Here is a 9050-nt window from a genome sequence, read left to right on the forward strand (position 1 = left end):
TAGATCAATGGAACAGAATAGAAAGCCCGGAGATAAGCCCACAAACCTATGGACACCTTATCTTAGACAAAGGAGGCAAGGATATACAATGGAAAAAAGACAACCTCTTTAACAAGTGGTGCTGGGAAAGCTGGTCAACCACTTGCAAAAGAATGAAACTGGAACACTTTCTAACACCATACACAAAAATAAACTCAAAATGGGTCATAGATCTAAATGTAAGACCAGAAACTATAAAACTCCTAGAGGAGAACATAGGCAAACCACTCTCTGACATAAATCACAGCAGGCTCCTCTATGACCCACCTCCCAGAATATTGGAAATAAAAGCAGAAATAAATGGGACCTAATGAAACTTAACAGCTTTTGCACAGCAAAGGAAACTATAAGCAAGGTGAAAAGACAGCCCTCAGATTGGGAGAAAATAATAGCAAATGAAGCAACAGACAAAGGATTAATCTCAAAAATATACAAGCAAGTCCTGCAGCTCAATTCCAAAAAAATAAATGACCCATTCAAAAAATGGGCCAAAGAACTAAACAGACATTTCTCCAAAGAAGACATACAGATGACCAACAAACACATGAAAACATGCTCAACGTTACTCATTATCAGAGAAATGCAAATCAAAACCACAATGAAGTATCATTACACACCAGTCAGGATGGCTGCTATCCAAAAGTCTACAAGCAATAAATGCTGGAGAGGCTGTGGAGAAAAGGGAATGCTCTTACACTGATGGTGGGAATGCAAACTAGTACAACCGCTATGGAGAACAGTGTGGAGATTCCTTACACAACTGGAAATAGAACTGCCATATGACCCAGCAATCCCACTCCTGGGCATACACACCGAGGAATTTAGATCTGAAAGAGACACGTGCACCCCAATGTTCATCACAGCACTGTTTACAATTGCCAGGACATGGAAGCAACCTAGATGCCCATCAGCAGACGAATGGATAAGGAAACAAGTGGTACATATACACCATGGAATATTACTCTGCCATTAAAAAGAATTTATTTGAATCAGTTCTAATGAGATGGGTGAAACTGGAGCCCATTATACAGAGTGAAAAGCCAGAAAGATAAAGACCAATACAATACACTAATGCATATATATGGTATTTGGAAAGATGGTACTGATAACCCTATATGCAAAACCGAAAAAGAGACACAGATGTACAGAACAGACTTTGGGACTCTGTGGGAGAAGGCGAGGGTGGGATGTTCTGAGAGAATAGCATTGAAACAACTGTACTATCAAGGGTGAAACAGATCTCCAGCTCAAGTTGGATGCATGAGACAAGTGCTCAGGGCTGGTGCACTGGGAAGACCTAAAGGGATGTGATGGGGCGGGAGGTGGGAGGGGAGATCGGGATGGGGAACACATGTAAATCCATGGCTGATTCATGTCAATGTATGGCACAAACCACTATAATATTGTAAAGTAATTAGCCTCCACCTAATACAAATAAATGAAAAAAATAAAATAAAATAGCTCAACTGGAGGGAATGCTATCCCTCCACTAGGTTTGTTTGTAGTGATTATTCCTAAGGCCCACTTGACTTCACTCTCCAGAATGTTTGGCACTAGGTGAGTTTGAGTGATCTCTCCATCTGGATTATCTTGGTCGTGAAGATATTTTTTGTATAGTTCTTCTATATACTCTTGCCACCTCTTCCTAATAGCTTCTGCTTCTTAAAAGAAAGCAAGGTCCATACGATTTCTATCCTTTCTTGAACCCATCTTTGCATTAAATGTTCCCTTGTTATCTCTAATTTTCTCGAGGAGATCTCTAGTCTTTACCATTCTATTGTTTTCTTCTATTTCTGAGGAGGGCTTTCTTTGCTCTCCTTGTATTCTTTGGAACTCTGAATTCAAACGGGTATATCTTTCCGTATCTACATTGCTTTTCACTTCTCTTCTTTTTACACCTATTTAAAAGGTCACCTCAGACAGGCATTTTGCTTTCTTGCATTTCTTTTTCTTGGGGTGGTCTTGAGTCCTGTCTCATGTACAATGTCACAAACCTCCGACCATAGTTCATCAGGCACCCTGTCTATCAGATCTATTCTTAAATCTAAATCTATCTTAAATCTATTTCTCCCTCCCACTGTAGAGTCATAAGGGATTGACATTGGTCACACCTGAATGGTTTCCCCCTCTTTCTTCTATTAAAGTGTGAATTTGGCAATAAGAAGTTCATGATCTGAGCCACAGTCAGCTCCTGGTTGTGTTCTTTTTTTTTTTTTTGCTGATTGTATAGAGCTTCTCCATCTTTGGCTGTAAAGAATATAATCAATCTGATTTCGGTGTTGTCCATCTGGAGATGTCCATGTGTAGAGTCTTCTCGTGTTGTTGAAAGAGGGTGTTTGCTATGACCACTGCATTCTCTTGGCAGAACTATATTAGCCTTTTCCCAGCTTCATTCTCTACTCCAAGGCCAAAGTTACCTATTACTCCTGGTGTTTTTTGACTTCCTACTTTTGCATTCCAGTGCCCTATAACGAAAAGGACATCTTTTGGGAGTGTTAGTTCTAGAAGGTCTTGTAGGCTTTCATAGAATCACTCAGCTTCCACTTCTTCAGCATTACTGGCCAGGACATAGATTTGGATTACCATGATATTGACTGATTTGTCTTGGAAACGAACAGAGATCACTCTGTCGCTTTTGAGATTGCATTCAAGTATTTCATTTCAGATTCTTCTGTTGACTCTGATGGCTACTCCATTTCTTCTAAGGGATTCTTTCCCACAGTCATTGATATAAAGGTCATCTGAGTTAAATTCACCCATTCCAGTCCATCTTAGTTTGCTGATTCCTAGAATATTGATGTTCACTCTTGCCATCTGTTGTTTGACCACTTCCAATTTGCCTTGATTCATGGACCTAACATTCCAGGTTCCTATGCAATATTGCTCTTTACAGCGTCGGACCTTGCTTCTATCTCCAGTCCCATCAAAAATGGGATGTTGGTTTTGTTTTGGCACCATCCCTTCATTCTTTCTGGAGTTATTTCTCCACTGAATTCCAGTAGCATGATGAGCACCTACCGACCTGGGGAGTTCACCTCTCAGAGTCCTATCTTTTTGCATTTTCAAACTGTTCATGGAGTTTTCAAGGCAAAAAAAAAAAAACTGAAATGGTTTGCCATTCCCTTTTCCAGTGGACCACGTTCTGTCAGACCTTTTCACTATGGCCCAAGCATCTTGGGTGGCCCCAGACAGCATGGCTTACTTTCATTGAATTAGGCAATTCTGTGGTTCATGTGATCTGATTGGCTAGTTGTCTGTGATTGTGGTTTCAGTCTGTCTGCCTTCTGACGCCCTCTCAGTGCCTACCATCTTGCTTGGGTTGAATAGCAAGTATGGACCCTGATTTAAGGAATCCTGATGGGAAAAAAATTACCAGCAAAAATGCCAACTACCACTCACCAAGAAAAAAATGAGGAAGAGTCATACCTTAGCTTCAATTTCTCTTAAGGAGAAATTCCATTATTTGCCTCTATTTATGATATAGATCTCTGAGATTTCATTTTGCTTTTTTATATTCCTTAGCTATATGAGTAACTGAAAAATATGCTTTTCATAGAAGCCAATGATTATTTTCTTTTTAGATAATCTTGGGATAGGCAACCAAAGTTGTTGACTTTAACTTGCAATCAAGATTTTCTTTTTTTTTTTTGAGGGAATTGTTTCTGCAAGTCCAGAATTTATTAAGATTTAAAACCTTAAAAATTCTGTTTCTTGTTGGTTCCACTATTCAGGTTGTCCTGGAGAAGGCAATGGCTACCCAACCCAATATCCTTGCCTAGAAAAGCCCATGGACAGAGGAGCCTGGTGGGCTGCAGTCCATGAGGTTGCAAAGAGTCAGGCATGATTCTGTGACTAAGATGTACACCCATGCAGGTTGTATTATTCAGAAACAACCCTTTACTCCTGAATGCAGGCGAATAGAATCAGAAGGTAAAATAGATGTGAGTTGTCATATTTTTTTCCATTTGGAAAGGAGCATCTATCAAAGCTCATCAAACAGGTCAATCTAAAATTAAAATCTCAAAACGATTTGTAAACTGAAAAAAAAAAAAAAACCTTCCAGAAGAATTTAAAATAAGCTCTCATAGACATTTCTAAAAAAGAAAAATCAGGGAAAACAGAAGAACAGTGTCTTCACAGACAGTGAGACTGAGATGAACAGAGCACAGACTGAAATTTCAGTGTGATTGAAGAAATGAAACGTAAAGAAACAATGTGAAGATTGAGAAAATGATAGAATAAAGAATAAAAGTTTATTTATCCTCAAGAACTTGCTTCCTGTCGCATGGCTTAGCTGGCGAATGACAATTTTCTCTGGCTAGAGCAAAGCAGAAGGTGCCTGAGAAACATAAATGGCTGCTGGAGAAATGTTAGAACACTGGATCATGTGTAGTTGGGAAACTACATACATTTTTGGCCAGTGGGGGACAATTATGACAACAAATGTGGCTGAATCTATGCATGTAAGTGGTAAAATTAGTGTAACTGAGATGTAGATAGGGTATGGTGGGACAGAAAATGAAGTAGTCAAGAATGACTACTACTGTCAATAACAGGAGAGAATGTGTTGCTAATGTTGTTCAGTCACTTATTCATGTCCATCCCTTTGCCACCCCATGGCCTGTGTCCCATCAGTCTTAGCTTCCCTATCTCCCAGAATTTGTTCAGAGTCATGTCCATAGAGTTGGTGATACTATAACCCTTTCAGCATCTGCTACCCACTTCTCCTTTTACCTTCAATCTTTCCCAGTATCAGGGCATTCTCTAATGAGACAGCACTTTGCATCAGGTGGCCAAAGGAGGAAAGAACACTGAAAGTTAACAAAGGTGTTTCCAAGGAAATCTCTCGAAACCATCTAAGATATAGATGCAGAAAACGCCTTTGGCAAAATTCAGCACCCGTTCATGATAAAAGCTGTAGAAGAAGTGGGAACAGAGAGAATCTTCTTCAACTTAATAAAGGCCATGTATGGATTAAACCACTGTTTGCATGCTTCTCATAGGTAAAAACTTAAACATGCTGCCTAAGTTCATGAAAAAGACAAAGTTGCCAACTATTACCTCTGTTAATCAACATAATCTTGTGACTTCTAGCTACAGCAATCAGCGAAGAAGAAGAAGAAAATAACTACCAGAAAACTGGAAAAGAAGGGGTAAAACTGTTACTGTTTGCAAACATATATTACTATGCCAGAGGGTCATAAGATGCGACCAGAAAATTAATAGACATAGTCAATGACTTTAGGGAAGTTTCTGGATACAAAATAAACACAAAGAAATCTGCTACACATAACAACAGAAAACCAAAAACAAAAATTAAGGAAACAATTTAATTCACCATTGTAACAAGAAAAATGCAATCTCTGGGAATGAACCTGCCTAAGCAGAGAAAAAACTTGTGCACAGAAAAGAACCATGTATGGATAAAACAAATGAAAGATGACACAAATGGAACTAGAACAAATAAGTTCACAATTCGTATGGAAATACAAAAAACTTCAAATAGCCAAAGCAATCTTGAGAAAGAAGAATGGAACTGGGGGAATCAACCTGTCTGACTTCAGTCTCTACTACAAAGCCACAGTCATCAAGAGAGTGTGGTACTGGCACAAACACAGAAATATAGATCAATGGAACAAAATAGAAAGCCCAGAGATATATCCACACACCTATGGACACCTTATCTTTGACAAAGGAGGAAATAATATACAATGGAGAAAAGTCAACCTCTTTAACAAGTGGTGCTGGGAAAATTGGTTAACCACTTATAAAACAATGAAACTAGAACACTTTCTAACACCATACACAAAGATAAACTCAAAACGGATTAAAGAGCTAAATGTAAGACTAGAAACTATAAACCTCTTAGAGGAAAACAGGTAAAGCACTCTTCGTCATAACCACAGCAGGATCCTCTATGACCCACCTCCCAGAATATTGGAAATGAAAGCCAAAATAAACAAATGACACATAATTAAAGCTAAAAGCTTTTGACCAACAAAGGAAACTATAAGCAAGGTGAAAGAAAGACTTCAGAATGGGAGAAAATAATAGCAAATGAATCAACAAAGAATTAATCTTAAAAATACACTAGGAACGCCTCCAGCTCAATTTTAGAAACATAAAAGACCCAAACAAAAAGTGAGCCAAAGAACTAAACAGACATTTGTCAAAAAAAGACATACAGATGGCTAACAAACACATGAAAATATATTCAACCTCACTCATTATCAGAGAAATGCAAATCAAAACCATGTAAGTCAGAATGGCTGCTATCCAAAAGTCTACATCAATAAATGCTGGGAAATGGACTTACTGACCTCATAATCATAAGGGTGTGGTCCCCTACATATAGGGGTGTTCAGGGACACTGGAGCAGGCCGCTGGGAGTCTTCAAAATGACCAGGGTTGCCTCACTGGCCCTGCCCAGAGCGGGAAGCCATGGTCTCCGTGGATATGTATGAGGTTGAAAGGATTATTGACAAGAGGCAAAACAAGAAAGGGGACACGGACTATGTGGTTCAGTGGAAAGGCTACGGCAGGGAGGATGCCACCGGGAGCCAGAGCAGCACCTGGGGAGCTGCAAGGAGTGCATCCAAGACTTCAACCAGCACGACACCAGGAATCAGAGGGAGGCAACCTCACTAGAGCCAAGCGGACCGCCCCAAACAATGGCCGGAATCAGGTCTCCAGATCCACCAAGAGCAGCTTCTCCAAGGCCGCCCCCAAGGCCCTAGTGGTGGGCAAGGAGCATGAGGCAAAGAGCACACCACTGGTTACCACCAGCCAGAAGTTCCAGAAGAGCTCCACGCAGGGCCAGGCCACCTACAAGAACATGGACCTGGCCTGGTTGGGCAACAGGATTCTCGTGCCCAAGAGCCCCATAAAGAGTGGGACTGGGCTGGACAGCTTTCAGGACGAGAGCCCCGAGAATCCGGACCCCATGGAGCAGGGGCTGGAAGACACAGTGGCCGCAGAGGCGGCAGCCGAGAAGTGGACCGGGGCCCTACTGAGCCCTGGGGCAGAACACCTGATCATGGGGAGCCGGCCCTGGATAAACCCACTGTTGCCACGGGCGGCGGGCCCCGTGAAGGCCGCCATGGCCACGGGGCTGGCCGTGAAAGGGAATGGCACGTCCCATTTGGTGGACGCACTGCCGGCCAATTGCACGAGCCCCCTGCAGACGTCAGTCATGGGCGTGAAAGCTGGGAAGAAGAAGTTCATGAAGGACAGGCGAGACCAGCCCTTTAAGAAGCAGCTGCGCTTCAGTGTGCGGCAGAGGGAGAGCGCCTACAGGTACCGGGACATTGTGGTCCGGAAGCAGGACGGCTTCACCCACATCCTGCTGTCCACCAAGTCATCCCAGAACAACTCGCTGAACCCGGAGGTGATGAAGGAGCTGCAGAGCGCGCTGAGCATGGCCAACGCCGAAGACAGCAAGCTGGTGTTGCTCATCGCCATGGGCAGTGTCTTCTGCTGCGGCCTGGACTTCCTCTACTTCATCCGGCGCCTGCCAGATGACCACAAGAGGGAGAGCGCCAGAATGGCCGAGGCCATCAGAAACTTCGTGAACACCTTCATCCAGTTCAAGAAGCCTATTGTCGTAGCTGTGAATGGCCCGGCCATTGGGCTAGGAGCATCCATCCTGCCTCTCTGTGATGTGGTCTGGGCCAACGAAAAGGCATGGTTCCAGACACCCTATACCACCTTCGGACAGAGTCCAGATGGCTGTTCCACTGTCATGTTCCCCAAGATTATCGGAGGAGCGTCTGCCAACGAAATGCTGTTCAGAGGGCGGAAGCTAAAGCACAGGAGGCGTGCAGCAAAGGGCTGATCTCCCAGGTGTTCTGGCCTGGGACCTTCACCCAGGAAGTCATGGTTCGCATCAAGGAGCTCGCCTCTTGCAACCGCGTAGTGCTGGAGGAATCCAAGGCCCTTGTGCGCAGCAACATGAGGCTGGAGCTGGAGCGGGCCAACGAGCAGGAGTGTGAGGTGCTCAAGAAGATATGGGGCTCCGCGCAGGGCATGGACTCCATGCTCAAGTACCTGAAGAGCAAGATCGACGATTTCTGACTGTCCGGCCACCCGACCGCACCAGGGCGCGGGGTGCGGGACCTCACGGCCTGGGCCAGGCTCCTACCGAGCTCCCTCTGGGAAGCAGAACTTGAGACAGACAAGCTATTTATGGCCAAGAAGTTCTGAGGTACTGTAGCTTTAAAATAAATAACTACATAACTCCTTTGTTGAAACGTCATTGCTTTATACTTAATACACATGAGTATAAAAGTATAATGGTGAGCTCTGGCTTGCTCCTTGAGGCTCTCATTCTTGTCCTCTTCGGCTAGGAATGTGTATGTATAAAGATATTTTCTAGGTTTAGGTGTCAGAAAAGTCTGAAACAATGTGTGTTTATCTTTTTTTTTTTTTTTCTTCTAAAAGAAAAGAAAGGGGTGATAGCAAGCCTCGCCATCCCTGCTGCAAATCGAAATATGGAAAAATCTGAGATGTGCCTTATCTCTAAAAGGTCCAAAGCTTCAGAAATAGAAAATTCTAAATCAAATGGAAGACTTATCTTTTAGGATGAGTACTTCTGGGTAAAGACCCACTGATGGACATACTCCAAAAGTAAAATATGCCTCGGATTCATGCTGAAATATCAATTGATTGTTCCCTGTTGTTCAAAGTCTGATTCTTACCCAGTTAACAGGAAGAAACCACTCTCGCTAACAGAAAGCATCTTTTGCAGGATTAGTGAATCACTGACTAGCTTCAGTATGGTAGCTTAAGTTATAAGTTAATCTTAGCAGGTTTATAATTAGGTTTTCTGACCCTTTTGAAAAATAAGTACATGAGTGCTTCTCGTGGTTAGGTGAGCTCTACTCCTTTATATAGAGTTTTGGTTTTCTCTTTGCAGATGTGATTGATGTATTACACCAAAAATGAAAAGCATTTGCATGCTTATAAACTGTACTTTTTAGGTTCACTTAGAGTGTACTTTATTGAACAAGTTA

The 9050-nt window shown here is 42.5% G+C and overlaps 1 pseudogene; it reads left to right on the forward strand.

Annotated features, from left to right (window-relative positions):
* Positions 1-6480: 6480 nt before the first annotated feature.
* On the forward strand, positions 6481-8112 carry LOC122436455 (annotated as a pseudogene).
* The last annotated feature ends 938 nt before the right edge of the window (positions 8113-9050 follow it).

The sequence above is a fragment of the Cervus canadensis genome, chromosome Y (genome assembly GCF_019320065.1).
Source record: "Cervus canadensis isolate Bull #8, Minnesota chromosome Y, ASM1932006v1, whole genome shotgun sequence".
Taxonomy (NCBI): Eukaryota; Metazoa; Chordata; class Mammalia; order Artiodactyla; family Cervidae; genus Cervus; species Cervus canadensis.